The sequence below is a fragment of the Lepus europaeus genome, chromosome 12 (assembly GCF_033115175.1).
Source record: "Lepus europaeus isolate LE1 chromosome 12, mLepTim1.pri, whole genome shotgun sequence".
Taxonomy (NCBI): domain Eukaryota; kingdom Metazoa; phylum Chordata; class Mammalia; order Lagomorpha; family Leporidae; genus Lepus; species Lepus europaeus.
In genome coordinates, this window is record NC_084838.1 from 15,025,734 (window position 1) to 15,033,704 (window position 7,971).

At 38.3% G+C, this 7,971-nt stretch overlaps 1 pseudogene; it reads left to right on the forward strand.

The window, feature by feature from the left end:
* The first annotated feature begins 397 nt into the window (after positions 1-397).
* LOC133770925 (eukaryotic translation initiation factor 3 subunit C-like) lies at positions 398-1,299 on the forward strand (annotated as a pseudogene).
* Positions 1,300-7,971: the final 6,672 nt, after the last annotated feature.

The following is a 7,971-nucleotide window of genomic DNA, read 5'->3' on the forward strand; positions in this document are numbered from 1 at the left end:
CCTTTTACCTCCTGGTGGGCAACAAGAGCTTGATCAACATGTAAAAAAAAAAAAAAAAAGAGCACAACGTATATAGAATCAGTAGCTAATACACTGACTTCAAATAAACCATATGTTTTTATTTAGAAATTACATAAAATTAAATAAAATTTAGAAATTAAATAAAATTAAATTAAATGGGATAGGTCAAACATGTAACAAAAAAGGTATAGGGCCAGCACCACAGCTCACTAAGCTAATCCTCTGCCTGCGGCACTGCCACCCTGGAGTTTTAGTCCCAGTTGGGGCGCCGGATTCTGTCCTGGTTGCTCCTCTTCCAGTCCAACTCTCTGCTGTGGCCTGGGAAGGCAGTGGAGGATGGCCCAAGTGCTTGGGCCCTGCACCCACCTGGGAGACCATGAGGAAGCACCTGGCTCCTGGCTTCGGATGGGCTCAGTGCGCCGGCCGTGGCGGCCATTTGTGGGGTGAACCAGCGGAAGGAAGACCTTTCTCTCTGTCTCTCTCTCTGTGTGTCTCTCTCTCACTGTCTAATTCTGCCTGTCAAAAAAATAAAAATAAAAAAGGTATAGCAAATGACACATCAGCCATTCATTTTTCCAACACTGGCTACCATATTTAGTCTTATGAAGCTAATGTTTGTGTCTTCCCAAAATTCATTTTTAAAAATCCCAATACTAGTGTGCTATTAAGGGGTAAAGTTTTCTGAGGTGGTTGGATCAAGAAGGTAGAGCCCTTAGGAATGAAATTAGTGCCATTAGAAAGAGACCTAGATTGCCACACCCAAGGCCATGAAGATAGGTGACTGGATGACCGGCCACAGTTTCCTCATCAACGAAAAGATGAATGGGAAAATATGAGACCTTTTCCCTGAGGCTGACAAAGTCAGCACCATGCTGATGAGGAAGATCCAGAAGAATCACTAAGGACATAGCTCTTCACTTACAGCAGTGTCTATGGCTCCATCAGCATAGGGAAACTGTGTGACATGTTTGGGATATGATATGCCCATTGTGCACTCCATCATCAGCAAGATGATCATTCACGAGGAGCTGATGGCCTCACTGGATCAACCGACACAGACAGTGGTGATACATCACACCAAGCACACTGCCCATCAGAACCTGGCTCTGCAGCTGGTAGAGAAGTTGGACAGCCTGATGCAGAATAACGAGCAGGTGTTTGAACACAAACAGGGGACCCTGCAGCTACTTCTGAGACAAAAAGGATGGCTGCCGCAAAAATGGGGGCTACATGCACAGGGGTGGTTACTGCCAGCAGCAGTCTCAGATGGCCTGCTGAGTGCCTCACTTCTCTGTCTGTGATCTACACCATTCATCCTTTGAGTCCTAACCATTCCCCAGTCATTAAAGGTCTATTTAGAGTTAGAGAGAGAGAGAGAGAGAGAGAAAGATCCAGAGATCTCTCTTAGCCTTTTCACCATAAGAAGACAGAGAGCTAGAAGATGTCCTATATAAGGAAAAAGGCGCTTTCTGGATGCTGACTCTGCTGATACCTAGGTTTTGGACTTCTCAGCCTCTAGAACTGTGAGAAATATATTTCTATTGTTTTTAAGGGACCTATCTCTGATATTTTGTTATAGCAGCCCAAACGAAAGCATCTAATCGGTTTAAACTCTGAACCATCTGAGCCTTCTGTGGTTCAGGTATTTCATTTGTATTACCTTTGATCTTGAGAATCTCATGATGTGGGTGTCATATCTCTTTTACAAATGAGAGAGCTGAGACTTAGAAGGTTAAGGATCTTCCCCGAAATGTGAAAACTTTTAACTGGTATAGCAAAAAATTCCCACCCAGGGCTATTTAATTCCATGTTCTTTCAGATATGGCACACTGCCCAAGAGTAAAAAGGCAGAAAAGAATAAAAAAAAAATTTCAACACTGACATTTGGAAATAGGACACCAGAATACTTTTACTTTCTCTTCTGTCCCGCTTCTCCTCTTCTTTTTATTGGCTAGGTGATTAAGAGACTTATTTTTGTTCCTTAAGGATTACTCACATGCTTACCCTCACTTCATCTCAGGTCTAAGGAATGTTGGCAGGAAAAGTAGCACACCTGTTCCTTCCTTTCTGTTTCTTCCTTTCCTGTTCACATCAGCATCTGAAGCTGCCATACTTTGTTAACACATTGCCATGATCCTTAACTGAAGGCAACAGGCTGCCAACTTGCAGTTGTTGCTATGGTGACCATGGTGTCATAAGGTGACATTACGTCTGATGAGTAAATGATGATTTCTTTGATTTGTTATTAACTTCACAAATATAGAATGCTGGAAGTTAAAGTAGAAGGAATCAAAGTTATGCGAAAACCCAACATTATTTTTCTTAGTTATCAAGTTGGACTCGACAACCTCCATATGGTCTTGCCCTGCTTAAAGATTTTGTAATTATGGGAGATGATGAATAATCACTTGTTGCAGAAAGAAACAGACTCAGTGGCATAGAGTAGCAAGAGTTGGGATTTCAATTGAACTCTATATTGAAGAGCAAGGTGGTCTTCCAGAAAGTCATTCAGATTTTTTTAAATTTTTTTAATTTTTAAAAATATTATCTAAGGTAAACAAATTTAATGTATTTCATATATATAATATAAAGATTTGGGAACATAGGGATGTTTCTCTCCCTTCCCTCCCTCTCACCCACACTCACAGCTTTCACTTTCCTTCCTCTCCTAGTCCTTTTCTTAATTTTTATAATGATCTACTTTCAGTTAACTTTATACTATAAGATTAACCCTATCTAAGTAAAGAGTTCAACAAGCAGTAAGAAGAAAAAAAAAATACTGTTCTTCAACTATAGAGACAAGGGCTGTAAAGGATCATCAAATCTCAAAATATCAATGGCACTTCTATACATTACATTTTGATACTCTATCAGTTACCACTCAGCCATAAAAAAGAATGAAATCCTGTCTTTTACAACAAAATGGATGCAACTAGAAGTCTTTAGACTTAGTGAAGAAAGCCAGTCCCAAAAAGGCAAATAGCATGTTTTCCCTGATCTGTGGTAGCTAACAGTTAATAGGATTTGAGTTCACTTCCATAGAAATCCATGAGGATTTATTTCCTCCTAGCCTCAGTTTCACTATCTGTTATACAAGAATGAGAGCACCTATTCTCATGGAGCTCCTGTGAAGAGTGAATGAAAACACATGTTTCAAAGCAGTTGGTACAGAGTGGTCCCACATCAGTGCTAGTTCCTTAGCTTTAAGTTCTCCCAAGGATATGTTATCTCACAGCATGGACTCAGACGTGTCATTCTATTTCTCTTAGGCAACTACTTTGTTATTGTTTATAAAGATGAGGAGAACAGGAGAAAGTAAAGATAAAGGAAATACATAAGCAAATGAGGAAAAAAGAATGCAATAGTGTTAAAGCATTTCTACATCTAGATTCAAGAATCTAGAACCTAAAACAAATGATTACAGGAAAGGTACAGATTTGCATGTGAGTATTTTTTGAACTATGCAGTCAAAGCCATCTATTGCCAAATATGACAACTGTTGTCTTACAGCTACAGGCTAGCTAACATGGCTGAGAAATTGGGGACACTGGGTATGAAGGGACAAAATCTGCACAGAGAGCCCTGAGAGTCGTTCTCAACTCTGAATTTTGTATTTTAGAAGTGCAAGACGGGCTTGATATGGCTGCAGAAGAAAGGACAACATCCAGTAGATGAAACTTAAAGAGAATGGAATTTAGGTAGAAATTTCTTATGATCAGACCTGACAAGTGATTAATGTTAAACCCTTAGGAAGGCTAAAATCCAGAGCTGATAATGTCCTTTAATGAGTTAAAGAATGTGTTCAGGTGCTTAGAGTAGATTAACAGATGCAATAAATATGTTCACTGGCAGGAAGAGGATTCGGAAACAGTGGCCCTAACACCTCAAAGACTTACAAACAGCTCTTAAATATTAGGGGGACATTTTATTACTTTTGTTTGTATTTGTTAAGTTTGAAATTGATACATAAGCCAAAATGACTCTAATGATAGTAGTTATATACATACAGGTTCAATTCAACTGCTAGAGTCTTATATTCTAGGGATAGCTTTAAAAGATGAGATCTCTAGTTGTCTAAGGGAGATAGTTATAATGTAGGGGATTTTTAGGGTATCAGCTGGACAGCTGAAAAGTGAAACATAGTTTGTACTTGATTAAAAGAGTTTCTACATAAATTCATTAACTAGCCATGATCATGTCAACATCAGTCTGTTTCCACTGAAACCCAAAGTAACCTGGTGATATTGGAAGCTAAGTAGAGGGAATGGAGCAAAATGAAAGCACTCTAAAAGGGAATATCAAAAGTATTTTAGTTCATAGTGATGGGTCTAACAGAAGGGGTTTAGGGTACAGAGTGATATTGGCCAAGCATGGTTGAGTGGAATTATATGCCTCATCAGTCATAGACTTGCTCATCTGCAAAATGCTGTAATGTGTTTTTAAAATTTTATGGGCAGTCATTACAAAAACAAGCAGACCATTAAGCTGATCATCTTGAACCATGGGCCAGAAAGATACTTGTGGACAAATAAAAGAAAAACATTGCAGGATATGAGAAGCTGTATGGTGATCACTCAATCTGGGGGTGATCCCAACATTTGAATTCATCTGTCAGTCAAACGCATCCGTCACTTTGATAGATATGAATTGCAGACATCCTGGAAATGAGCCAGGGTTCCATCAGATATATTACCTTGAGATAAAACTGTCCCATTATCTATATATCAATTTTTTCATCTAGACACTATCGAGCAGGGAGCACAGAAGAGGGCTACAGCAACTAGTTTGATCTCCAGAACCAAAGCTCACAACTCTACTCTTCATAATTTCTCTGGTTGGCTCTCTGACCTCTATGGATCTCTCTAGATTCAGGATACCTCCTTTCTATCAGCTTTCACAGAAAATTCAATGTCCTAAGGCGAGATTGTTGGTATTAGCTATTTGTAGTTAGTCTTCTTCACTCAACAGCTATGTGCCAGGCATTGCGCTAAGTTGGAAAACTATTTTTGAAAAGGACCAGACCATAGGTTTTGCATTCCTTAAAGTCTCTGTATCAACTACTAATTTCTACCATTGTAGTTTAAAATCAGAGATGAATTATGCATAAGACAATGGGAATCGCTGTGTACTGATAAGACTTCATTTTCAAAACAGAATACTCAACTGGGTTTCAGGGCCACAACTAGAAGTCCCCTGAAGTAGATGTTTTGCATTACAAGTTCAATAAAATCTGATATTTGATATAAGAGTTTAAACTCTCTGGCCCATTCATTTTTGTTTTGCCTATCACTGCTTTAATGCTACAATAGCAGAGCTGAGTGATTCTGACAATAAAAAAAATCTCAGGGCCCACAGCACCTAGAATATTTACAATCTTATGGCTTGCTGAAAAATGCTTGTCAATTTCTAGTTTAGGATAATAGCAGGGTTATTATCAGAAAATACTTAGGAATAAGGAATTAGGAATGAGACCGATATTGTTTCAAATCCAGTAAAAATGCTATTAACAATAACAAAAATAACCGTGTGCCAACCATGTGATAAGCATTTTATAAATAATTTTTAAATTGCACTTAATGTGCTAATCACAGCAATTATATAACATAATTATTGTTGTACTCAATTTACAAACTCAGACATAGTTTACCTAAGCCACACACCAATTAGAATATAAGAACTCAAACCCAGCTCCATGTGTCTCCACAGCTCAGGTTTAATTAATCTGGATCAGGAAGGATGAATAGGGAATTTGCCAAATTGGAGAAGAACATTTGATACAGAGAAAACTGTCTCTGCAAATGTGCTGGGGGCATGAAGGCAAGTTCAGAGAACAGGAAAGCCCTGCACTGATGACAGGAAAGAGTTTGTGCTTGCATTTTCCTTAGCTAAGGTGAGTTGCTGTGGATAAAATACTTAGTTATGGTAGAGAGCTTTAAAATCCTGGATTGTGGGTTTTTCCCGAATATTAAACTCCTTGGTTGCATTATGTCAAAGTCCTGATGTCAACTTGACTAGTTATGGCACAGGCATCCCTAGCTTGTTGTTCAGGTCCTTTGTTGGATCCAACAGTGCCTCATTCTATTCAGAATTCTGGTCTGACACTGTTGTTAACCTCTGATATTTATTTAGAGAAATTAAACAGCCAAAATATTAACCTGCAGGGGTTACTTATGGAATTGGAGGCCTGGCTCATTTCAGAAGTTCCCAGAGATGTTAAATTATCTAAAAATAGTCATAAGAATGCTCTAGGACACTCACTCTAAGGTCAAGGCCAAGTGCTTTGAAATGTCTTAGTCCTAAGCCCTATTTACAAATCAAGAGCAGTCAACATAAGGCTGAGGGGTCTGCATTCTCCAGATCTCCAGAAAAGGAGACTGAAGCCCCAGGGAGAGAATGCTCTTACCTGATTCATAGCCTTTCTTGAATACAGGCTAAACGACAGAAAGGCTATGTAATTTGAGTTCCAGGTAGGATAGAATAGTGAACAGCACTGTCTAATTGAAATCTGACTGGTGAATCATTTGACTACACAGATAAAATCTGCTTAACGACTTTGACTGAAGAAAGGATTGTGGCTCCTGAAAAATCATGTTTCATAGACAGATTGGCCATTTCTGCAGAGGAAGCTCAGTACTTTGATTTGCAAGGAAAAGCATATCTCAATTCAAAATATACTTCTGCAAATTACAAATGACTATGGAATCATCTGAGTCAGTTGGTCTCTGAGAGCTTGCTCATCATCACCCTCCACCCAAGGAAAATCTTACAACTAAGGAGAATGAATAGGTATTCATACAAATCCAGGGAAATCAGTCTCAAAATGGATTCTGAAAGTACAAAATGCAAATCAAGACTTCTGTTTTATACAAAAATTGTATGCAAACTTTACTTTAAATCCAACAATGTGTGCCTTTTTGTTTTACCATATCCTACAATATGTGAATTATCTATAACATTGATTCTTGCACACTTCTGGAAGTTTGGAAACCCTATTTTGAACAGCAGAAACTGAAAACATGTAGTAATTACCCTATTAACATCTCTTTCTGATTCCTGTCCAGTGCATATATTTGAGTGCAGGGTAATTTAAAGTCACTCATGTTCCTTCTCATTCTGCGAGTCTATGAGGTCAGACTTCAATGAATCCTTACACCATTTCATTCCCAATGGACCATTGTTTTCATCTTTATTACAGTAACTGCTATGCTACACATTTAAAATATTTCATTGTATTAAACACTTACATATATACACAGAGATAAATTTTTCAACATGTTTCATAAGAAAGATACACCTTAGATTATGAGCTTTGCATTTAGGCATACTTGATTTCAAATTCTAGTTTTACAGAGGTGATTAGTTCTGTGATTTTAGACATGCGTTCTCATCTTGTTTAATCTCTGTCTTTTTACTATAGAACAAGAATGAAAACACCTTCCTTCCAGAAAGATGCAAGTATCAATGGAAGTAAGGAACATACAATTCTTATTATCGTGCCCTAAATAAGTAACTTATACAGGGAATAGTAGCTGGTGTGTGTCTCTAGTCTCTGCGTGTGTGTGTGTGTTTGTGTGCGTGCATACACATACTTAAGCATTTTCTGTGTGTATATGATTGCTGTGATGACTGTAAAACAATAAGCTTGATAAAAATATGTAGACTTAAGCATAGTTGAGTCATGAAATGGAGACAGACGGTTTTAAGGATTCCAAGCCTAAGATGTAAATGAAAAAACAGTACATTAACAACATTTGTTCCGTTACTTCTTGGCTCCAGGAGGCTTCTGAGCCCCAAGAAATTCTGGAACTCAGTTATGCAAAGCTGAAAGTCCGAACTTCTTCTGTTCTCAGACATTCGCACTGCATCCCTAGACAAAACAGATGGCCAGCTCTTTGCACACAAACTAGTTTTGTGAAAAAGCGTTGGGTATACAGGGGAGAGAGAGAACAT